The 27769-nt window shown below is 35.2% G+C and overlaps 2 long non-coding RNA genes across 2 annotated transcripts in view; both read right to left on the bottom strand.

Annotated features, from left to right (window-relative positions):
- Positions 1-27769, bottom strand: part of LOC127504359 (uncharacterized) — a 44408-nt gene that overhangs the window by 2262 nt on the left and 14377 nt on the right. The gene's annotated exons all lie outside the window — the stretch shown is intronic.
- Positions 223-27464, bottom strand: LOC127504358 (uncharacterized). The gene is made up of 2 exons (XR_007927349.1): positions 27057-27464; positions 223-331 (listed from the first exon to the last, which is right to left on the bottom strand). It is a non-coding gene; the product is annotated as an uncharacterized LOC127504358 (long non-coding RNA).

The raw sequence follows: 27769 nt of genomic DNA on the forward strand, positions 1-27769 counted from the left end.
ACATACTCATTGACTCCTGATTTTATTTCAGCCATACAGAAGTCCCTGTTAGACCTACTTAAGGTTTTTCAGTCCTAACAGTCCTAATGTTACATCAGACAGACAGTAGTCCATATTTGACATAATGAACATATTTCTGGCCCAAGAGTACTCGATCTTGAACCTTCCATACATATTCATTGACATTCTGATGGTGCATCAGAAGAACAGTAATTAGACCTATTTACTTTTTTTTTTTTTCGGTCCAAAGCGTCCTTGAACATGATCTTTCCATACATAATCATTGCCTCCCTCTGATGTTACTTCAGCCATACATGAGCCCATGTTTGACCTTCTGAGCAAATGTCTGGCAAATTAATGCTCAATCATGAACATTCTCTACATACTCATTGACTCCATCTGATGTTAGATCAGGTAGACAGTAGTCCATATTTGACATGATGAACAATTTTCTGGCCCAAGAGTACTCGATCTTGAACTTGATCTCGATCTTTTATACATTCACATTGACTCCTTCTGATGATATGTCAGCCATAGAGTATTGGGTATTTGACCTAATGGATATATTTCTGGCCCAATATTATTTGAATCTGAACTTTTTTATAAATTTCTATTCACTGCTTCTGATGTTTCTTCACCTATACAGAAGTCAATGTTAGACCCACTGAACATATTTCTGGCAAATTAGTCCTCAATCATGAACTTTCTGTACATACTCATGGACTCCATCTGATGTTAGATCAGCCATACAGAAGTCCATATTAGACCTACTTAAATGTTTTCTATCCCAACAGTCCTCAATCATGAGCTTTCTTCACATACTCATTGCCTCACTCTGATGTTACTTCAGCCCTGCATGAGCCCATGTATGACCTACTGAACACATTTCTGGAAAATTAGTCCTCAATCATGATCTTTTTATACACACACTTTGACAGCTTCTGTTGATACGTCAGCCATTGTGTATTGCATATTTGACTTAATAAACATATTTATGGATAAAGAATACTCGATCTTGAACTTTTTCTACATTACTATTGACTCCTTTTGATTATACGTCAGCCATAGAGTATTGAATATTTGACCTAATGGACATATTTCTGGCTAAAGAATACTCGATTTTGAAACTTTTATGCATTACTATTGACTCCTTCTGATCATACGTCAGCCATAGAGTGTTGCACATTCAACCTAATAGACATATTTCGGGCAAATTAGTCCTCGATCATGAACTTTCTGTACATACTCATTGCCTCAACTCTGATGTTACTTCAGTCACACATGAGCCCTTTTATGATCTATTGAACATATTTCTCGAAAATTAGTCCTCACTCATGAACTCTCTTTACATATTCATTGACTCCTTCTAATGTTAGATCAGCCATACATTAGTCCATATTAGACCTACTGAACATATTTCTGGCCCAAGAGTACTCGATTTTGAACATTCTATAAATACATAATTGACTCCTGATTATACATCAGCCAAAGAGTATTGCATATTTGAACTACTGGACATGTTTCTGGCCAAAGAATACTCGACACTGAGATCCTTATACATTGCTATTGACTCCTTCTGATGATACGACAACCATAGAATATTGCATACTGGACCTGGATGTATATATTTCTGGTCAAAGAGTAGTACTTGCTCTCCAACTTTCTATACATTACTATGGACTCCTTTTGATGATACGTGAGCCATAGTGTATTGCATACTTGACCTAATGGACATATTTCTGGCTAAAGAGTACTCGATTTTGAACCTTTTACGCATTACTATTGACTCCTTCTGATGATACGTCAGCCATAGAGTATTGCATATTCAACCTAATGGACATAAATCTGGCAAATTAGTCCTCAGTCATGAACTTTCTATACAGACTTATAGATTCCTTCTAATGTTATATCAGACAGACATAATGAACATTTTTCTGGCTCAAGAGTAATCAATCTTGAACTTTCCATACATTTTCTTTGACTCCTTCTCTTCTTATTTCAGGAGAACCGTAGTCCATATTACTCCTACTTAATTTTTTCTGTCCCAAGAGTCCTTGATCATGAACTTTCAATACATACTCATAGACTCCTTCTGATGATATTTCAGCCATTGGATATTTGACACAATGGACATATTTCTGGCCCAAGAGTACTCCATCTTTAAATTTTATACATTACTATTGACTCATGGTGTTACTTAACCAATACAGAAATCCATATTAGACCTTACTAAAAAAATTTCTGTCCAAACAGTCCTCGATCATGAACTTTCTATACATACTCATTGACTCCATGTAATGTTAGATCAGCCAGACAGTAGCCTATATTAGACATACTCAACATATTTCTGGCCCGAGTACTCGATCGAGAACTTTCTATACATACTCATTGACTCCATCTAATGTTAGATCAGCCAGACAGTAGCCTATATTAGACATACTCAACATATTTCTGGCCCAAGAGTACTCGATCGTGAACTTTCTATACATACTCATTGACTCCTGATTTTATTTCAGCCATACAGAAGTCCCTGTTAGACCTACTTAAGGTTTTTCAGTCCTAACAGTCCTAATGTTACATCAGACAGACAGTAGTCCATATTTGACATAATGAACATATTTCTGGCCCAAGAGTACTCGATCTTGAACCTTCCATACATATTCATTGACATTCTGATGGTGCATCAGAAGAACAGTAATTAGACCTATTTACTTTTTTTTTTTTCGGTCCAAAGCGTCCTTGAACATGATCTTTCCATACATAATCATTGCCTCCCTCTGATGTTACTTCAGCCATACATGAGCCCATGTTTGACCTTCTGAGCAAATGTCTGGCAAATTAATGCTCAATCATGAACATTCTCTACATACTCATTGACTCCATCTGATGTTAGATCAGGTAGACAGTAGTCCATATTTGACATGATGAACAATTTTCTGGCCCAAGAGTACTCGATCTTGAACTTGATCTCGATCTTTTATACATTCACATTGACTCCTTCTGATGATATGTCAGCCATAGAGTATTGGGTATTTGACCTAATGGATATATTTCTGGCCCAATATTATTTGAATCTGAACTTTTTTATAAATTTCTATTCACTGCTTCTGATGTTTCTTCACCTATACAGAAGTCAATGTTAGACCCACTGAACATATTTCTGGCAAATTAGTCCTCAATCATGAACTTTCTGTACATACTCATGGACTCCATCTGATGTTAGATCAGCCATACAGAAGTCCATATTAGACCTACTTAAATGTTTTCTATCCCAACAGTCCTCAATCATGAGCTTTCTTCACATACTCATTGCCTCACTCTGATGTTACTTCAGCCCTGCATGAGCCCATGTATGACCTACTGAACACATTTCTGGAAAATTAGTCCTCAATCATGATCTTTTTATACACACACTTTGACAGCTTCTGTTGATACGTCAGCCATTGTGTGTTGCATATTTGACTTAATAAACATATTTATGGATAAAGAATACTCGATCTTGAACTTTTTCTACATTACTATTGACTGCTTTTGATTATACGTCAGCCATAGAGTATTGAATATTTGACCTAATGGACATATTTCTGGCTAAAGAATACTCGATTTTGAAACTTTTATGCATTACTATTGACTCCTTCTGATCATACGTCAGCCATAGAGTGTTGCACATTCAACCTAATAGACATATTTCGGGCAAATTAGTCCTCGATCATGAACTTTCTGTACATACTCATTGCCTCAACTCTGATGTTACTTCAGTCACACATGAGCCCTTTTATGATCTATTGAACATATTTCTCGAAAATTAGTCCTCACTCATGAACTCTCTTTACATATTCATTGACTCCTTCTAATGTTAGATCAGCCATACATTAGTCCATATTAGACCTACTGAACATATTTCTGGCCCAAGAGTACTCGATTTTGAACATTCTATAAATACATAATTGACTCCTGATTATACATCAGCCAAAGAGTATTGCATATTTGAACTACTGGACATGTTTCTGGCCAAAGAATACTCGACACTGAGATCCTTATACATTGCTATTGACTCCTTCTGATGATACGACAACCATAGAATATTGCATACTGGACCTGGATGTATATATTTCTGGTCAAAGAGTAGTACTTGCTCTCCAACTTTCTATACATTACTATGGACTCCTTTTGATGATACGTGAGCCATAGTGTATTGCATACTTGACCTAATGGACATATTTCTGGCTAAAGAGTACTCGATTTTGAACCTTTTACGCATTACTATTGACTCCTTCTGATGATACGTCAGCCATAGAGTATTGCATATTCAACCTAATGGACATAAATCTGGCAAATTAGTCCTCAGTCATGAACTTTCTATACAGACTTATAGATTCCTTCTAATGTTATATCAGACAGACATAATGAACATTTTTCTGGCTCAAGAGTAATCAATCTTGAACTTTCCATACATTTTCTTTGACTCCTTCTCTTCTTATTTCAGGAGAACCGTAGTCCATATTACTCCTACTTAATTTTTTCTGTCCCAAGAGTCCTTGATCATGAACTTTCAATACATACTCATAGACTCCTTCTGATGATATTTCAGCCATTGGATATTTGACACAATGGACATATTTCTGGCCCAAGAGTACTCCATCTTTAAATTTTATACATTACTATTGACTCATGGTGTTACTTAACCAATACAGAAATCCATATTAGACCTTACTAAAAAAATTTCTGTCCAAACAGTCCTCGATCATGAACTTTCTATACATACTCATTGACTCCATGTAATGTTAGATCAGCCAGACAGTAGCCTATATTAGACATACTCAACATATTTCTGGCCCGAGTACTCGATCGAGAACTTTCTATACATACTCATTGACTCCATCTAATGTTAGATCAGCCAGACAGTAGCCTATATTAGACATACTCAACATATTTCTGGCCCAAGAGTACTCGATCGTGAACTTTCTATACATACTCATTGACTCCTGATTTTATTTCAGCCATACAGAAGTCCCTGTTAGACCTACTTAAGGTTTTTCAGTCCTAACAGTCCTAATGTTACATCAGACAGACAGTAGTCCATATTTGACATAATGAACATATTTCTGGCCCAAGAGTACTCGATCTTGAACCTTCCATACATATTCATTGACATTCTGATGGTGCATCAGAAGAACAGTAATTAGACCTATTTACTTTTTTTTTTTTCGGTCCAAAGCGTCCTTGAACATGATCTTTCCATACATAATCATTGCCTCCCTCTGATGTTACTTCAGCCATACATGAGCCCATGTTTGACCTTCTGAGCAAATGTCTGGCAAATTAATGCTCAATCATGAACATTCTCTACATACTCATTGACTCCATCTGATGTTAGATCAGGTAGACAGTAGTCCATATTTGACATGATGAACAATTTTCTGGCCCAAGAGTACTCGATCTTGAACTTGATCTCGATCTTTTATACATTCACATTGACTCCTTCTGATGATATGTCAGCCATAGAGTATTGGGTATTTGACCTAATGGATATATTTCTGGCCCAATATTATTTGAATCTGAACTTTTTTATAAATTTCTATTCACTGCTTCTGATGTTTCTTCACCTATACAGAAGTCAATGTTAGACCCACTGAACATATTTCTGGCAAATTAGTCCTCAATCATGAACTTTCTGTACATACTCATGGACTCCATCTGATGTTAGATCAGCCATACAGAAGTCCATATTAGACCTACTTAAATGTTTTCTATCCCAACAGTCCTCAATCATGAGCTTTCTTCACATACTCATTGCCTCACTCTGATGTTACTTCAGCCCTGCATGAGCCCATGTATGACCTACTGAACACATTTCTGGAAAATTAGTCCTCAATCATGATCTTTTTATACACACACTTTGACAGCTTCTGTTGATACGTCAGCCATTGTGTATTGCATATTTGACTTAATAAACATATTTATGGATAAAGAATACTCGATCTTGAACTTTTTCTACATTACTATTGACTGCTTTTGATTATACGTCAGCCATAGAGTATTGAATATTTGACCTAATGGACATATTTCTGGCTAAAGAATACTCGATTTTGAAACTTTTATGCATTACTATTGACTCCTTCTGATCATACGTCAGCCATAGAGTGTTGCACATTCAACCTAATAGACATATTTCGGGCAAATTAGTCCTCGATCATGAACTTTCTGTACATACTCATTGCCTCAACTCTGATGTTACTTCAGTCACACATGAGCCCTTTTATGATCTATTGAACATATTTCTCGAAAATTAGTCCTCACTCATGAACTCTCTTTACATATTCATTGACTCCTTCTAATGTTAGATCAGCCATACATTAGTCCATATTAGACCTACTGAACATATTTCTGGCCCAAGAGTACTCGATTTTGAACATTCTATAAATACATAATTGACTCCTGATTATACATCAGCCAAAGAGTATTGCATATTTGAACTACTGGACATGTTTCTGGCCAAAGAATACTCGACACTGAGATCCTTATACATTGCTATTGACTCCTTCTGATGATACGACAACCATAGAATATTGCATACTGGACCTGGATGTATATATTTCTGGTCAAAGAGTAGTACTTGCTCTCCAACTTTCTATACATTACTATGGACTCCTTTTGATGATACGTGAGCCATAGTGTATTGCATACTTGACCTAATGGACATATTTCTGGCTAAAGAGTACTCGATTTTGAACCTTTTACGCATTACTATTGACTCCTTCTGATGATACGTCAGCCATAGAGTATTGCATATTCAACCTAATGGACATAAATCTGGCAAATTAGTCCTCAGTCATGAACTTTCTATACAGACTTATAGATTCCTTCTAATGTTATATCAGACAGACATAATGAACATTTTTCTGGCTCAAGAGTAATCAATCTTGAACTTTCCATACATTTTCTTTGACTCCTTCTCTTCTTATTTCAGGAGAACCGTAGTCCATATTACTCCTACTTAATTTTTTCTGTCCCAAGAGTCCTTGATCATGAACTTTCAATACATACTCATAGACTCCTTCTGATGATATTTCAGCCATTGGATATTTGACACAATGGACATATTTCTGGCCCAAGAGTACTCCATCTTTAAATTTTATACATTACTATTGACTCATGGTGTTACTTAACCAATACAGAAATCCATATTAGACCTTACTAAAAAAATTTCTGTCCAAACAGTCCTCGATCATGAACTTTCTATACATACTCATTGACTCCATGTAATGTTAGATCAGCCAGACAGTAGCCTATATTAGACATACTCAACATATTTCTGGCCCGAGTACTCGATCGAGAACTTTCTATACATACTCATTGACTCCATCTAATGTTAGATCAGCCAGACAGTAGCCTATATTAGACATACTCAACATATTTCTGGCCCAAGAGTACTCGATCGTGAACTTTCTATACATACTCATTGACTCCTGATTTTATTTCAGCCATACAGAAGTCCCTGTTAGACCTACTTAAGGTTTTTCAGTCCTAACAGTCCTAATGTTACATCAGACAGACAGTAGTCCATATTTGACATAATGAACATATTTCTGGCCCAAGAGTACTCGATCTTGAACCTTCCATACATATTCATTGACATTCTGATGGTGCATCAGAAGAACAGTAATTAGACCTATTTACTTTTTTTTTTTTCGGTCCAAAGCGTCCTTGAACATGATCTTTCCATACATAATCATTGCCTCCCTCTGATGTTACTTCAGCCATACATGAGCCCATGTTTGACCTTCTGAGCAAATGTCTGGCAAATTAATGCTCAATCATGAACATTCTCTACATACTCATTGACTCCATCTGATGTTAGATCAGGTAGACAGTAGTCCATATTTGACATGATGAACAATTTTCTGGCCCAAGAGTACTCGATCTTGAACTTGATCTCGATCTTTTATACATTCACATTGACTCCTTCTGATGATATGTCAGCCATAGAGTATTGGGTATTTGACCTAATGGATATATTTCTGGCCCAATATTATTTGAATCTGAACTTTTTTATAAATTTCTATTCACTGCTTCTGATGTTTCTTCACCTATACAGAAGTCAATGTTAGACCCACTGAACATATTTCTGGCAAATTAGTCCTCAATCATGAACTTTCTGTACATACTCATGGACTCCATCTGATGTTAGATCAGCCATACAGAAGTCCATATTAGACCTACTTAAATGTTTTCTATCCCAACAGTCCTCAATCATGAGCTTTCTTCACATACTCATTGCCTCACTCTGATGTTACTTCAGCCCTGCATGAGCCCATGTATGACCTACTGAACACATTTCTGGAAAATTAGTCCTCAATCATGATCTTTTTATACACACACTTTGACAGCTTCTGTTGATACGTCAGCCATTGTGTATTGCATATTTGACTTAATAAACATATTTATGGATAAAGAATACTCGATCTTGAACTTTTTCTACATTACTATTGACTGCTTTTGATTATACGTCAGCCATAGAGTATTGAATATTTGACCTAATGGACATATTTCTGGCTAAAGAATACTCGATTTTGAAACTTTTATGCATTACTATTGACTCCTTCTGATCATACGTCAGCCATAGAGTGTTGCACATTCAACCTAATAGACATATTTCGGGCAAATTAGTCCTCGATCATGAACTTTCTGTACATACTCATTGCCTCAACTCTGATGTTACTTCAGTCACACATGAGCCCTTTTATGATCTATTGAACATATTTCTCGAAAATTAGTCCTCACTCATGAACTCTCTTTACATATTCATTGACTCCTTCTAATGTTAGATCAGCCATACATTAGTCCATATTAGACCTACTGAACATATTTCTGGCCCAAGAGTACTCGATTTTGAACATTCTATAAATACATAATTGACTCCTGATTATACATCAGCCAAAGAGTATTGCATATTTGAACTACTGGACATGTTTCTGGCCAAAGAATACTCGACACTGAGATCCTTATACATTGCTATTGACTCCTTCTGATGATACGACAACCATAGAATATTGCATACTGGACCTGGATGTATATATTTCTGGTCAAAGAGTAGTACTTGCTCTCCAACTTTCTATACATTACTATGGACTCCTTTTGATGATACGTGAGCCATAGTGTATTGCATACTTGACCTAATGGACATATTTCTGGCTAAAGAGTACTCGATTTTGAACCTTTTACGCATTACTATTGACTCCTTCTGATGATACGTCAGCCATAGAGTATTGCATATTCAACCTAATGGACATAAATCTGGCAAATTAGTCCTCAGTCATGAACTTTCTATACAGACTTATAGATTCCTTCTAATGTTATATCAGACAGACATAATGAACATTTTTCTGGCTCAAGAGTAATCAATCTTGAACTTTCCATACATTTTCTTTGACTCCTTCTCTTCTTATTTCAGGAGAACCGTAGTCCATATTACTCCTACTTAATTTTTTCTGTCCCAAGAGTCCTTGATCATGAACTTTCAATACATACTCATAGACTCCTTCTGATGATATTTCAGCCATTGGATATTTGACACAATGGACATATTTCTGGCCCAAGAGTACTCCATCTTTAAATTTTATACATTACTATTGACTCATGGTGTTACTTAACCAATACAGAAATCCATATTAGACCTTACTAAAAAAATTTCTGTCCAAACAGTCCTCGATCATGAACTTTCTATACATACTCATTGACTCCATGTAATGTTAGATCAGCCAGACAGTAGCCTATATTAGACATACTCAACATATTTCTGGCCCGAGTACTCGATCGAGAACTTTCTATACATACTCATTGACTCCATCTAATGTTAGATCAGCCAGACAGTAGCCTATATTAGACATACTCAACATATTTCTGGCCCAAGAGTACTCGATCGTGAACTTTCTATACATACTCATTGACTCCTGATTTTATTTCAGCCATACAGAAGTCCCTGTTAGACCTACTTAAGGTTTTTCAGTCCTAACAGTCCTAATGTTACATCAGACAGACAGTAGTCCATATTTGACATAATGAACATATTTCTGGCCCAAGAGTACTCGATCTTGAACCTTCCATACATATTCATTGACATTCTGATGGTGCATCAGAAGAACAGTAATTAGACCTATTTACTTTTTTTTTTTTCGGTCCAAAGCGTCCTTGAACATGATCTTTCCATACATAATCATTGCCTCCCTCTGATGTTACTTCAGCCATACATGAGCCCATGTTTGACCTTCTGAGCAAATGTCTGGCAAATTAATGCTCAATCATGAACATTCTCTACATACTCATTGACTCCATCTGATGTTAGATCAGGTAGACAGTAGTCCATATTTGACATGATGAACAATTTTCTGGCCCAAGAGTACTCGATCTTGAACTTGATCTCGATCTTTTATACATTCACATTGACTCCTTCTGATGATATGTCAGCCATAGAGTATTGGGTATTTGACCTAATGGATATATTTCTGGCCCAATATTATTTGAATCTGAACTTTTTATAAATTTCTATTCACTGCTTCTGATGTTTCTTCACCTATACAGAAGTCAATGTTAGACCCACTGAACATATTTCTGGCAAATTAGTCCTCAATCATGAACTTTCTGTACATACTCATGGACTCCATCTGATGTTAGATCAGCCATACAGAAGTCCATATTAGACCTACTTAAATGTTTTCTATCCCAACAGTCCTCAATCATGAGCTTTCTTCACATACTCATTGCCTCACTCTGATGTTACTTCAGCCCTGCACGAGCCCATGTATGACCTACTGAACACATTTCTGGAAAATTAGTCCTCAATCATGATCTTTTTATACACACACTTTGACAGCTTCTGTTGATACGTCAGCCATTGTGTATTGCATATTTGACTTAATAAACATATTTATGGATAAAGAATACTCGATCTTGAACTTTTTCTACATTACTATTGACTGCTTTTGATTATACGTCAGCCATAGAGTATTGAATATTTGACCTAATGGACATATTTCTGGCTAAAGAATACTCGATTTTGAAACTTTTATGCATTACTATTGACTCCTTCTGATCATACGTCAGCCATAGAGTGTTGCACATTCAACCTAATAGACATATTTCGGGCAAATTAGTCCTCGATCATGAACTTTCTGTACATACTCATTGCCTCAACTCTGATGTTACTTCAGTCACACATGAGCCCTTTTATGATCTATTGAACATATTTCTCGAAAATTAGTCCTCACTCATGAACTCTCTTTACATATTCATTGACTCCTTCTAATGTTAGATCAGCCATACATTAGTCCATATTAGACCTACTGAACATATTTCTGGCCCAAGAGTACTCGATTTTGAACATTCTATAAATACATAATTGACTCCTGATTATACATCAGCCAAAGAGTATTGCATATTTGAACTACTGGACATGTTTCTGGCCAAAGAATACTCGACACTGAGATCCTTATACATTGCTATTGACTCCTTCTGATGATACGACAGCCATAGAATATTGCATACTGGACCTGGATGTATATATTTCTGGTCAAAGAGTAGTACTTGCTCTCCAACTTTCTATACATTACTATGGACTCCTTCTGATGATACGTGAGCCATAGTGTATTGCATACTTGACCTAATGGACATATTTCTGGCTAAAGAGTACTCGATTTTGAACCTTTTACGCATTACTATTGACTCCTTCTGATGATACGTCAGCCATAGAGTATTGCATATTCAACCTAATGGACATAAATCTGGCAAATTAGTCCTCAGTCATGAACTTTCTATACAGACTTATAGATTCCTTCTAATGTTATATCAGACAGACATAATGAACATTTTTCTGGCTCAAGAGTAATCAATCTTGAACTTTCCATACATTTTCTTTGACTCCTCTTCTTATTTCAGGAGAACCGTTGTCCATATTAGGCCTACTTAATTTTTTCTGTCCCAAGAGTCCTTGATCATGAACTTTCTATACATACTCATAGACTCCTTCTGATGATATTTCAGCCATTGGATATTTGACACAATGGACATATTTCTGGCCCAAGAGTACTCCATCTTTAAATTTTATACATTACTATTGACTCATGGTGTTACTTAACCAATACAGAAATCTATATTAGACCTTACTAAAAAAATTTCTGTCCAAACAGTCCTCGATCATGAACTTTCTATACATACTCATTGACTCCATGTAATGTTAGATCAGCCAGACAGTAGCCTATATTAGACATACTCAACATATTTCTGGCCCGAGTACTCGATCGAGAACTTTCTATACATACTCATTGACTCCATCTAATGTTAGATCAGCCAGACAGTAGCCTATATTAGACATACTCAACATATTTCTGGCCCAAGAGTACTCGATCGTGAACTTTCTATACATACTCATTGACTCCTGATTTTATTTCAGCCATACAGAAGTCCCTGTTAGACCTACTTAAGGTTTTTCAGTCCTAACAGTCCTAATGTTACATCAGACAGACAGTAGTCCATATTTGACATAATGAACATATTTCTGGCCCAAGAGTACTCGATCTTGAACCTTCCATACATATTCATTGACATTCTGAAGGTGCATCAGAACAACAGTATTTAGACCTAGTAACATTTTTTTTTCTATCCAAAGAGTCCTTGAACATGAACTTTCTATACATAATCATTGCCTCACTCTGAAGTTACTTCAGCCATACATGAGCCCATGTTTGACATTCTGAGCAAATTTCTGGCAAATTAGTCCTCGATCATTAACTTTTTACGCATACACATTCACTCCTGATGATACTTCAGCCATAGAGTAATGAATGTTTGACCTAATGGACATATATCTGGCAAATTAGTGCTCAATCATGAACATTCTATACATACTCATTGACTCCATCTGATGTTAGACCTGCTACACAGTAGTCCATATTTGACCGACAGAACATATTTCTGGCCCAACAGTACGTGATCTGGAACTTTCTTTAGAAACTCATCGACTCCTTCCAATGTTACATCAGACAGACAGTATTCCATATTTGACATGATGAACATATTTCTGGTCCAAGACAACTTGAACATACTTGATCTCGATCTTTTATACATACACATTGACTCCTTCTGATGATATGTCAGCCATAGAGTATTGAGTATTTGACCTAATGGATATATTTCTTGCCCAAGATTATTCAAATCTGAACATTTTATTCATTTCTATTCACTCTATTCTATTCACTATTCATTCTGATGTTTATCTTTCTATACATACTCAGTGACTCCTTCTGATTTTATTTCAGCCATAGAGAAGTCCATATTAGACCTACTTAAATGTTTTCTGTTTCAAAAGTCGTCGATCATGAACTTTCTTTACATACTCATTGCCTCACTCTGATGTTACTTCAGCCGTTCATGAGCCCATGTATGACCTACTGAACAGATGTTCAAGAATTTGTTCAAGATGTTCATTAGGTCACATATGGACTACTCTATGGCTGATGTATCACAAGATGGAGTCAATGAGTAGAAATAGAAAGTTCAAGATCGAGTTCTCATTGGCCAGAAAAATGTTCAGTAGGTCAAATATGGACTTCTGTATAGCTGATGTAACATCAGAAAGAGGCAATGAGTATATATAGAAAGTTCAAGATCAAGGATTCTTTTGGCCAGAAATATGTTCAGTAGGTCAAATATGGATTTCTGTATAACTGTTGTAAAATCAGTAGGACTGAAAGATGAAATTTCATGAAAACCGACTCGGGTCAGAAATATGTTAATTAAGTCACGTGTGCACTAGTCCTAACAGTCCTAATGTTACATCAGACAGACAGTAGTCCATATTTGACATAATGAACATATTTCTGGCCCAAGAGTACTCGATCTTGAACCTTCCATACATATTCATTGACATTCTGAAGGTGCATCAGAACAACAGTATTTAGACCTAGTAACATTTTTTTTTCTATCCAAAGAGTCCTTGAACATGTCTGTATAGCTGATGTAACATCAGAAAGAGGCAATGAGTATATATAGAAAGTTCAAGATCAAGGATTCTTTTGGCCAGAAATATGTTCAGTAGGTCAAATATGGATTTCTGTATAACTGTTGTAAAATCAGTAGGACTGAAAGATGAAATTTCATGAAAACCGACTCGGGTCAGAAATATGTTAATTACGTCACGTGTTTTTCAGTCCTAACAGTCCTAATGTTACATCAGACAGACATCTTGTATAGCTGAAATCAGGAGTCAATGAGTATGTATTGAATGTTCATGATTGAGCACACTTGGGCCAGAAATATGTTCAGTAGGTCCAATATGGACTACTGTCTGGCTGGTCTAAGATCAGAAGGCGTCAATATAAAAAGTTCAATATCGAAAACTCTTTGACCAGAAATATGTCTGATGTAAAATCAGGAGTATGTGTATAGAAAGTTCAAGAACGAGTACTCTTTTGCTACAAATATGTTCATTGGGTCAAATATGTTCAGTTGGTAATATAGGGACTTCTGTATTGCTGTTATAAAATCAGCAGTACTGAATGATTATATTTTGAAATTTCATGATCAACGACTCTAGGGTCAAAAATATGTTTATTACGTCAATTATGCACTATTGTAAGGCTGATTATATATAGAAAGGTCAAGATTGAGTACTCTTTGGCCACAAATATGTTCATTATGTCAAATATGGACTACTGTCTGTCTGATGTAACATTGAAAGGAGTCAATGGGTCTGAAAAGAAAGCTCATGATCGAGAACTGTTGGGACATAAAAACTTTAAGTAGGTCTAATATTGTTGTTACTTCTGTATGGGTGAAGTAACATCAGGAGGAGTAAATAGAAATGCTTAAAAAGTTCAGACATAATGGACATATTTCTGGCAAATTAATCCTCAGTCATGAAATTTCTACACATACTCATTAACTCCATCTGATGTTAACTACTGTCTGGATGATCTAATGGATATTAGCTCAAATATCCAATAACTCTATAGCTGACGTATCATTACAATGAGTCAAAGTGTATGTTTAAAAAGTTTATGATCAAGGACTCTTGAGACAGAAAAAAATGTAAGTAAATCTAATATGGACTACTTTTGTATGTATGTATAGTATGTATCTAATTTGCCAGAAATATGTCCATTAAATCAAATATTCAATACTGTATGGCTGACGTATCATCAGAAGCAGTCAATGTGTATGTATAAAAAGTTGATGATTGAGGACTAACATTCCAAAATTATGTTCAGTAAGTCATACATGAGCTCATAGTAACAGAGTGAGGCAAGGAATATGTATAGAAAGTTCATGATTAAGGACTCTTGGGACAGAAAAAAAATTAAGTAGGTCTGATATGGACTACTGTTCTTCTGATGTAACATCAGGAGTCAATGAATAAGTATGAAAAGTTCTAGGTCTAATAATAGGTCTACTTTAGGTCTAAAGTAGGTCTAATATGGACTTCTGTATGGCTGAAATAAAATCAGAAGGAGTCATTTAGTATGTATAGAAAGTTCAAGATCGAGTACTCTTGGGACAGAAATACTATGTTCAGTTGGTCTAATATGGACTAATGTCTGGCTAATCTAACATCAGATGGAGTCAATGAGTATGTACACAAAGTTCATGACTGAGGACTAATTTGCCAGAAATATGTTCAGTGGGTCTAATATTGACTTCTGTATGAGTGAAGAAACATCAGAAGGAGTGAATAGAAATGTATAAAAAGTTCAAATTAAATAATCTTGGGCCAGAATTATATCCATTATGTCAAATACCCAATACTCTACATATCATCAGAAGGAGTCAATGTGTATGTATAAAAGATGGAGATCAAGTTCAAGATCGAGTACTCTTAGGCCAGAAAAATGTTCATCATGTCAAATATGGACTACTGTCTGTCTGTCTGATGAAACATTAAAAATGAGTCGATGAGTTCATGATCAAGTACTCTTGGGCCAGAAATATGTTCATTATGTCTGTCTGATGAAATATGTACGGAAAGTTCAAGATCGAATACTTTTGGACCAGAAATAAGTTGAGTATGTATAATATAGTCAACAGTCGGGCTGATCTAACGTCATATGGAGTCAATGAGTATGTATAGAAAGTTCATAGTGGAGTACATTTGTGCTAGAAATAAGTTCATGATATCAAAAATAGACTTCTATGTGTCTGAAGTAACATCATATTAAGGTGACGAGTATATATTGAAAGTTTCTGATCAAGGACTGTTTGGACAGAAAATAATGTAAGTAGGTCTCATATGTATTTCTATATTGGTTAAGCAACAGTCAATAGTAATATATAAAAAGTTCAAGATCGAGTACGCTTCGGCCAGAAATATGTCCATTAGGTCAAATTATGGCTGACCTATCATCAGAAAGGAGTCTATGAGTATGTACAGAAAGTTCATGATCGAGGATTCTTGGGACAGAAAAAAATTAAGTAGGTCTAATATGGACTTCTGTATGGCTGCAATACATGTATGTATTATACTTTTAATTTTGTGTATTAAAGAGACATATGTGCTATTTCATTTTAATTCTTACAAGAACTTTGTGCATTGAAAAGAAATCACGTAACATATGTTCTAATTGCATTGCAGTGCATACAAGACATTTTGTTCACTGAATAGAAAACACATAACATACGTGCTATAAATACAATAGCAAACTCATTTCGTCTGTCCATTGAAGAGATAACTGTGCTATTGCATAACAAATCAGCTCTAACTTATTTGTGCATTCAAGACGTAACATATATATGCTGTAGCATTATAATGCATAAGAGAATACATATATAAGTTATGCGTTGTTTCATTGCATTGTATTTCCTTTGTGCAATAAGGAGAAAACTAATTATATATATGCTGTTGCTTTGCAATAAATACAAGAGCTGTTTCATTGCATTGCATGCTATAGTTAAATTGTTACTCTGTGCATGGAATAAATTAATATTTATGACATAATGTGCTGTTGCATTGCAACATTTTAGTTATGCACTGTTTCCTTGATCATTCCTCATGCAATGACGAGATAACACATAACATGTGCGTTGCATTGCAGTAACATAATCCGTTGTGCGAGACAACATGAACAGGTGCATTGCAATGCAGACAAGACCTAACATGTAATGTTTCCTTGCATTGTATACAAAAACGAACTTATTTCTTATGTACTGAATGCGATGAATGAACTAACTTATCCGTTATGCACTGAGTGATAACACATAACGTGTATTGCATTTCAGTAACTTTATCCGTTGTGCAGTGAGGAAATGACACTTTTATGCAATGCAGTGCAACAAGCAATGCAAAGAACTAATTCTTTCCTCTGTGCATTGAAGAGAAAACATTCACTGCAAAAGTGAATGTTCACTGCAAAACATTCACTTCAAAAATTAATCCGTTTTGCAGTGAATGAACTAACTCATATGTTATGCATTGAAGAGATATGCTGTTGCACTGCGTTGCACAAAAAAACTCTTTCCTTTGTGCATTGAAAATAAAACAAGTCGTTTAACGTGCATTGCATTGCAGTGACTTAATCCCGTTTTGCAGTCAAAAGATAACACATGACAGGTGTTGCAGTCTTTCCTTTGTGCATTGAAGAGAAAACAAATCACGTATGCTGTTGTATTGCAATAAATACGAGACCTGTTTCATTGCATTGCATACAAAAACTTACTTATTACGTTGTGCATAGGAGAAATTCATATTACATATGTGCTGTTGATTTGCAACATATAAGTTATGCACTGTTTCCTTACATCGTATACAAGAAATAACTTTTTCCTTTATGCATTGAAGAGAAAACAACATAACATGTGGTGTTGCAATGAACGAACTAACTCGTTTCGTTTTATCATTGGCGAGATATAACATCTGAATTGCATTTCATACACGATCTAACAATCCGTTATGCGGTGAAGAGATAACACATAATGTATATGCTATTTATACAATGCATGAAAGAATACATTTGCTTGTTGCATTGCGTTGCATGCAAGAACGAACTCTTTCCTTTGTGTACAATGGAGAAAACAAATCACATATGCTGTTGCATTACAATGTATCAAGAACTGTTTCATTGCATTACAATAGTTAAAACTTATTACGCTGAGTATAGAAGAAATGAATACAACAAATGTGCTGCTACACTGCAACATGTAAGTTATGCCTTCCTTTGTATATATTGTATCATTCAGTAGTTGAACTGACGAGATAAATCAAATTGTGCATTGTATGATTTGTACACTTAATCCGCTTTGCAGTGAAGAGATAAGACATGGCAAGTACTTGTTGCACTGCGTTGCATGCAAGAACTAACTTTTTCCTTTGTGCATTGAAGAGAAAGCAAATCACATATGCTGTTGCATTGCAATGCATCAAGAACTAACATGTAAGGCATGCACTGTTTCCTTGCATTGTATACAAGAACTAACTTTTTCCTTTGTGCATTGAAGAGAAAGCAAATCACATATGCTGTTGCATTGTAATGCATCAAGAACTAACATGTAAGGCATGCACTGTTTCCTTGCATTGTATACAAGAACTAACTTTTTCCTTTGTGCATTAAAAGAAAACTAATTTCTCATGCTTTTGCGTTGCAATGCATCAATAACTAACTGTTCCATTGCATTACATACAATACTTAACTTATAACGCTGTGCATAAGAAATTAACATAACATGTGTGCTTGTTGCATTGCAATGCATACAAAAATTAACATGAAAGTGATGCACTGTTTCCCTGCATTTTATATTCTTATTCTTAAAAACTTATTTTTATGCATTGAGAGATATCACATAACATGTGCATTGCATTGCAGTGACTTAATCCGTTTTGCAGTGAAAGTTAACACGTAAGGTGCTTGTTGCATTGCGTTCCATACAAGAACTAACTCTTTCCTTTGTGCATTGAAGGGAAAACAAATCACATATGCTGTTTCATTGCAAGAACTCTTTCACTGCATTGCATTGCATACAATAAAAAACATATTACGTTGTGGATAGAAAATATTAATGTAACATATGTGCTGTTGAATTGCAGTGTATACAAGAGATAACACATAACAACATAACACATGGTGTTGTGATGAATGAACTAACTAATCCGTTATGCATTCAAAAAACAACCTTTGTATTGCTTTTCAGTAACTTAATCCGTTGTGCAGTGAAGATATAACACATGACCGGTGTTTCTTGCACTGCGCTGCATGCAAGATCGAACTCTTTCATTTGTGCATTAAAGAGAAGACGAGTAACATATGCTGTTGCATTACAATGTATCAAGAACTAACTGTTTTATTGCATTGCATACAATAGTTAACTTAAAAGAGTGCATAGAAGAAATTAATAATAACATATGCACTGTTTCCTTGCATTGAATACAAAAACAAGCTTATTCCTTATCCACTGAAGAGATAACATATAACATATGTGGTGTTGCGATAAATGAACTAACTTATCCGTTATGCATTGAAGAGATAACACATAACATGCGCATTAATCTGTTTTGCAGTGGAGATAATACGACTGGTGCTTGTTGCACTGCATTGCATACAAGAACTAACTTTTTCCTCTGTGCATTGAAGAGAAAACAAATTACATATGCTGTTGCATTGCAATAAATACAAGAACTGTTTCATTGCATTGCATACAAAAACTAACTTATTACGTTGTGCATAGAAGCAATTGGTATAACATATGTTGAATAGCAACATATAAGTTATGCACTGTTTCCTTGCATTGTATACAAGAAATAACATTTCTTTTATGCATTGAAGAGACAACAAGTAACATTGTAAGTGGTGTTACAATGAATGAACAAACTCATTTCGTTTTTTCATTGGAGAGATATAATATTTCTGCATTGCATTTCATACACGATCTAACAAACCGTTATGCGGTGAAGAGATAACACATGAGAGGTGCTTGTTGCACTGCGTTGCATACAAGAACTAAGTCTTTCCTTTGTGCATTGAATAGAAAACAAATCTCATATGCTGTTGCTTTGCAACGCATCAAGAAGTAACTTTTCATTGCATTACATACAATAGTTAACTTATTACGCAAAGAAATTAATACAACAAATGTGCAACATGTAGTTATGCACTGTTTCCTTTTTATACATTGTATAAAAGAGCTAACTCGTTCAGTAGTTGTACTGAAGAGATAAAACAAAACGTAAAACAAAACGTGCATTGCATTGCAGTAATTTAATCCGTTGTGCAGTGCAGAGATAACACATAACATGTGCATTTGCATTGCAGTAACTTAATCCGTTTTGCAGTTAAGAGGTAACACATGACAAATACTTGTTGCATGCAAGATCTTTTTCCTTTGCGCATTGAAGAGAAAGCAAATCACATATTGCAATGCATACAAGAACTAACATGTAAAGAATGCACTGTTTCCTTGCATTGTATACAAGAACTAACTCATTCCTTATGTATTGAAGAGAAAACAAATCACATATGATGTTGCATTACAATGCATCAAGAACTAACTGTTTCTTTGCATAGCATACAATAGTTAACTTATTACGCTTTGCATAGAAGAAATTGATGTAACAATTTTCCATTGCAATGCACAAAAAGAACTAACTCATACAGTTTTGCATTGGACACTATATGTGCTTTTGCATTGCAATGAAGAGACAACATGGCATTTGCATGTTGCACTGCAAAATCTTTCCTTTGTGCGTTGACGGGAAGACAAATCACATATGCTGTTACATTGCAACATGTAAGTTATGCGCTTGCATACAAGAACTAACTTATTCCTTATGCATTGAAGAGATAACATGTGCATATTGACACATAACATGTGCAATGCAGTAACTTAACCCGCTGTTAACAATAAATACAATAAATATCTACTGAGTTCATTAAAGATATAAAACATAACATATCCTGTGACACTGCATTCAAAATCTGAAATATTCCATTTTGCAGTGAAGAATAATGTCTCCAAAGTACACAACAACTAACGTATTCCGTGATGCAATGAAGCTATACGGTAGTCCATACTGAACATATTTCTGGCCAAAGGGTTCTTGATCTTGAATTTTCTATACAGGCTCATTTGACTCCTTTTGATGTTACATCCGAGAGACAGTATTTGACTTATTTGACCTCCTGAACATATTGCTGGCCATAGAGTATTCGATACTGAGCTTTTTACATATACACATTGAAGCCTTCCATATTTGACAAACTGAAAATATTTCTGACCCAAAGAGTCCATGATATTAACTTTCTATATAGATTAATTGACTAATTCTGATGTTAAATCATACACACAGTAGTCCATATTTGACCTAGTAAACATATTTCTGGTTCAAAATAAGGCCCCAAAAGTAGTCAATAAATATGTATAAAAAGTTCAAGATAAAGTGTTCGGGCCAGAAAAATGTTCATTATGTCAATATGGACTACTGAGCTATCATCAGAAGGACTCAATAAATGTGTATAGAATGTTCAAAATCAGGTACTCTTTGTCCAGAAATATGTTCAGTAGGTCAATTTTGGACCACTGTGTGGTTGATGTAACATTTGAAGGAGTCATTGATAATGTATTTTAAGTTCATGTTCAGTGACTATTCGGCCAGAAATATTTTCATTTGTTCCAATATGGATTTCTTGCGTCAACAAAAGGTGTCTATGAGTATATACATTTCAAGATTGAGTACTCTTGGGACAGAAATATATCCATTAGGTCAAATATACAATACTCTATAGCTGACGTATCATCAGAAGGAGTCAATGTGTATGTATAAAAAGTAATGATCAAGGACTCCTAGGGCAGAAAAAAATTTAAGTAAATCTAATATGGACTATTGTTCTTCTGAATATGTCCAAAAATATGTTCACTTATTCGAACATGGACTTCTGTCTGGCTGTTGTAACATCAGAAGATGTCAATGAGTATGTATAGATAGTTCAATATTGAGTACTCTTGGGCAAGAAATATGTTCAGTGTGGACTTCTGTATGGGTGAAATAAAGTTTTACCTCTTTAATACACAACGAAATACATGTCATTTTAGTTCTTGTTACAATGCAGTGCATCAGTATCCGGTACAGATGCGTCATCTGTTCATTGCACAACTTATTCCCTATAAGTTAGTTTTTTATACAATGCATGAGGAAATATGCAACTACGCCTGTTATCTCTCATTCATTGCAACACCACATATGTTATATTAATTTCTTCTTTGCACATTTATTGTATGCAATGCAATGAAACAGTTATTTCTTATATTTATTACAATGCAACAGCATGTGTGATTTGTTTTCTCTTCTCTTCAATGCACAACGGAATGAGTTAGTTCTTGTATGCAATGCAAGGTGCATAACTAACATGTTGCAAGGCAGCAGCATATTACGTTATATTAAATTCTATGCACAGCGTAATAAGTTTATGCGTAATATTGTATGCAATGCACTGAACAGTTAGTTCTTTTATGCAACGCAGTGCAATAAGCACCTTGTATGTATGTATGCAATGCAACAGAACATATATGTTACCTCTTTAATGCGCAATGAATGTCATTTTAGTTCTTGTATGTAAACATTTTGTTAATTATTATGAGAGTTATTTCTTGCATGCAACGCAATACAACAAGCCCATAGAAGTGTCCAATGCAATTCTTGTGTGAATTGCAATGCTCAACGGTAAAAACAGCGCATACGTTACATGTATTCTTCCATGCACAGCAAATATGTTATGAGTTAACTCCACCCAACAATCCAACGGATTGTTAGATCGTGTATGAGATGCAATGCACCTATGTTATCTCTTCAATGCACAAAAGAAAGGCGTTAGTTCATTCATCGCGACACGATTTATGTTATATGTTATCTATTCAATGCATAATGAATAAGTTAGTTTTTGTATACAATGCAATGAAAAAGTGCTTACATGTTAGTTCTTTATTGCAATGCAACAACATAGGTGATTTGTTTTCTCTTTTTCTCTTGTTTAACTTCTCTTTAAGTTAACTATTGAATGCATGCAATACAGTTAGTTCTTGATGCATTGTAATGCAACAGCATATGTGATTTGTTTTCTCTTCAATGCACAAAGGAAAGAGTTCGATCTTGTATGCAACGCAGTGCAACAAACACCGTGTGTTATCGCTTCACTGCACAACTGACTGTTACTGCAGTGCACTGCACGTGTTATGTGTTATCTCTGCACCTCACAACGGATTAAGTTACTGCAATGCAATGCACGTTATGTGTTATCTCATCAATGCATAACGGATGAGTTAGTTCGTTTATCTCAGCACAACATTTGTTATGTGTTATCACTTCAATGCATAAGGAACAAGTTAGATCTTGTATACAAAGGAAACAGTGCATAAATTTACGTTACAATGCAAGAGCACATATGTTATATTTCGATGCACAGCGTAATAAGTTAACTATTGTATGCAATGAAACAGTTGCACCTCACAACGGATTAAGTTACTGCAATGCAATGCACATGTTATAAGTTATCTCTATTTAATGCATAAGGAATAAGTTAGTTATAGTATATAAGGCAAAGAAAACAGTACATAACTTACGTGTTAGTTTTTGTATGCATTGCATTGCAACAACACGTTATTTTAAATTCTTCTATTTATTGTATGCAATGCAATGTAACAGTTCTTGTATTTATTGCAATTCACAACGAATGTCATTTTAGTTCTTGTGTGTAAACATTTTGTTAACTATTTTTATAGTTATTTCTTGCATGCAACGCAGTGCAACAAGCACCTGTCATGTGTTTTTTTTTTTTTCAGTGCAATGCAAAAGCCCATAGAGGTGTCCAGAGCAAAACTGTATTGAGTTATTTCTTGTGTGCATTGCAATGCTCAACGGTAAACACAGCGCATACGTTATATGAATTCTATGCAATGCAGTTGCAACAAGCACCATGTGTTATATAAAAGCAATGCAAATTGTATGTGTTTTCTCTTCAATGCATAAGGAATAAGGTAGTTTTGTACATAATGCAAGGAAACAGTACATGACTTACATGTTGCAATATAACGGCACATTATGTTATATTTCTTCTATGCACAGCGTAATAAGTTAATTATTTGTATGCAATGCAGTGAAACTGTATTTCACATGTGGTTTGTTTTGTCCTGCAAAAAGGAAAGAGTCGATCTCCAATGCATAAGGAATACAGAATACAAATCAAGGAAACAGTGCATAACTTACATGTTACATGACATGTTACACGTAGTGCAACAAGCACCTGTCATGTGTTATCTCTTCAATGCAAAACGGATTAAGTCACTGGAATGCAATGCACATGATATGTGTTATCTCAATACATAACGGATGAGTTAGTTCGTTCAGCACAACATATGTTATGTGTTATCTCTTTAATGCATAAGGAATAAGTTAGTTCTTGTATACATATCAAGGAAACTGCATAACTGACAGCAGCACATATTTTATATTAATTTATTCTATGCACTCTTCTACGCAAGTTAATTATTGTATGCAATGCAGTGAAACAAGGTATTTCTTGATGCATTGCAATGCAACAACATATGTGATTTGTTTCACTTCAATGCATAACGGATGAGTTAGTTCATTCATTGCAACACCACGTGTAATGTGTTATCTCTTCAATGCATGAGGAATACGTTAGTTCTTGTATACAATGCAAGGAAACAGGGCATAACTTACATGTTGCAATCCAGCAGCACATATGTTATAATAATTTATACAATGCACAGCGTAAAAAGTTAACTACTATAAGTAATGCAATGAAACAGTCATATCTTGTATTTATTGAACATATTTCTGGCCCAAGAACACTCAATCTTGAAATTTCTATACATACTCATTGCCTTACTCTGATGTTACTTTAGCCATACATGAGCCCACTTAACATTTTATAGTAAAAATTAGACCTTAATCATGAACATTTTATACACATTAACATCTTCTGATGATATGTCAGCCATAGATAATTGCATATTTGACCTAATGGATATAATTCTGGCCGAGAAAGTATTAGAATCTGAACTTTTTATACATTTCTCCTCACTCCTTCTGATGTTGCTTCACCCAAACAGAAGACAATATTAGACCTACTTAAAATTTATATATCCCAAAAGTTCTCGATCATGAGCTTTCTTTTCAGACCCATTGACTCCTTTTTATGTTACATCAGACAGACATATTTAACATAATGAACATATTTCTGGCCCAAGACCACTTTGATCTTGAACTTTCTATACATAATCATTGACAATCATCCTGATTTTAGTTCAGATATACAAATATACAGTATTGCATACTGGATATATTCTGTCAAATTAGCCCTCAATCATGAATTCTCTATACATACTCATTGACTCAAAAAATGTAGACCTACTAGAATCTGAACTTGTTATACATATCTATTCACCCCTTCTAATGTTACTTCTCCTATACAGAAGACAAAATTAGACTTACGGAACAATTTTCAGGCAAAGTAGTCCTCAGTGATGAACTCACTACATATACTCATTGACTCCTTCTGATGTTAGTTCAACCCGACAGTAGTCCATATTTGACATAATGAACATATTTCTGGCCCAAGAGTACTCGATCATGAACTTTCTATACATACTCATTGACTCCATCTAATGTTAGATCAGCCAGACAGTAGCCTATGTTAGACATACTCAACATAATTGACTCCTGATTATACATCAGCCAAAGAGTATTGCATATTTGAACTACTGGACATGTTTCTGGCCAAAGAATACTCGACACTGAGCTCCTTATACATTGCTATTGATTCCTTCTGATGATACGACAGCCATAGAATATTGCATACTGGACCTGGATGTGTATATTTCTGGTCAAAGAGTAGTACTTGCTCTCCAACGTTCTATACATTACTATGGACTCCTTCTGATGATACGTGAGCCATAGTGTATTGCATACTTGACCTAATGGACATATTTCTGGCTAAAGAGTACTCGATTTTGAACCTTTTACGCATTACTATTGACTCCTTCTGATGATACGTCAGCCATAGAGTATTGCATATTCAACCTAATGGACATAAATCTGGCAAATTAGTCCTCAGTCATGAACTTTCTGTACAGACTTATAGATTCCTTCTAATGTTATATCAGACAGACATAATGAACATTTTTCTGGCTCAAGAGTAATCAGTCTTGAACTTTCCATACATTTTCTTTGACTCCTTCTGTTCTTATTTCAGGAGAACCGTAGTCCATATTAGGCCTACTTAATTTTTTCTGTCCCAAGAGTCCTTGATCATGAACTTTCTATACATACTCATAGACTCCTTCTGATGATATTTCAGCCATTGGATATTTGACACAATGGACATATTTCTGGCCCAAGAGTACTCCATCTTTAAATTTTATACATTACTATTGACTCATGGTGTTACTTAACCAATACAGAAATCCATATTAGACCTTAATAAAAAAATTTCTGTCCAAACAGTCCTCGATCATGAACTTTCTATACATACTCATTGACTCAATGTAATGTTAGATCAGCCAGACAGTAGCCTATATTAGACATACTCAACATATTTCTGGCCCGAGTACTCGATCGAGAACTTTCTATACATACTCATTGATTCCATCTAATGTTAGATCAGCCAGACAGTAGCCTATATTAGACATACTCAACATATTTCTGGCCCAAGAGTACTCGATCGTGAACTTTCTATACATACTCATTGACTCCTGATTTTATTTCAGCCATACAGAAGTCCCTGTTAGACCTACTTAAGGTTTTTCAGTCCTAACAGTCCTAATGTTACATCAGACAGACAGTAGTCCATATTTGACATAATGAACATATTTCTGGCCCAAGAGTACTCGATCTTGAACCTTCCATACATATTCATTGACATTCTGATGGTGCATCAGAAGAACAGTAATTAGACCTATTTACATTTTTTTTTTTCGGTCCAAAGCGTCCTTGAACATGATCTTTCCATACATAATCATTGCCTCCCTCTGATGTTACTTCAGCCATCCATGAGCCCATGTTTGACCTTCTGAGCAAATTTCTGGCAAATTAATGCTCAATCATGAACATTCTCTACATACTCATTGACTCCATCTGATGTTAGATCAGGTAGACAGTAGTCCATATTTGACATGATGAACAATTTTCTGGCCCAAGAGTAGTCGATCTTGAACTTGATCTCGATCTTTTGTACATTCACATTGACTCCTTCTGATGATATGTCAGCCATAGAGTATTGGGTATTTGACCTAATGGATATATTTCTGGCCCAATATTATTTGAATCTGAACTTTTTATAAATTTCTATTCACTGCTTCTGATGTTTCTTCACCTATACAGAAGTCAATATTAGACCCACTGAACATATTTCTGGCAAATTAGTCCTCAATCATGAACTTTCTGTACACACTCATGGACTCCATCTGATGTTAGATCAGCCATACAGAAGTCCATATTAGACCTACTGAAATGTTTTCTATCCCAACAGTCCTCAATCATGAGCTTTCTTCACATACTCATTGCCTCACTCTGATGTTACTTCAGCCGTGCATGAGCCCATGTATGACCTACTGAACACATTTCTGGAAAATTAGTCCTCAATCATGATCTTTTTATACACACACTTTGACAGCTTCTGTTGATACGTCAGCCATTGTGTATTGCATATTTGACTTAATAAACATATTTATGGATAAAGAATACTCGATCTTGAACTTTTTCTACATTACTATTGACTGC

The sequence above is a fragment of the Ctenopharyngodon idella genome, chromosome 21 (assembly GCF_019924925.1).
Source record: "Ctenopharyngodon idella isolate HZGC_01 chromosome 21, HZGC01, whole genome shotgun sequence".
Classification (NCBI taxonomy): domain Eukaryota; kingdom Metazoa; phylum Chordata; class Actinopteri; order Cypriniformes; family Xenocyprididae; genus Ctenopharyngodon; species Ctenopharyngodon idella.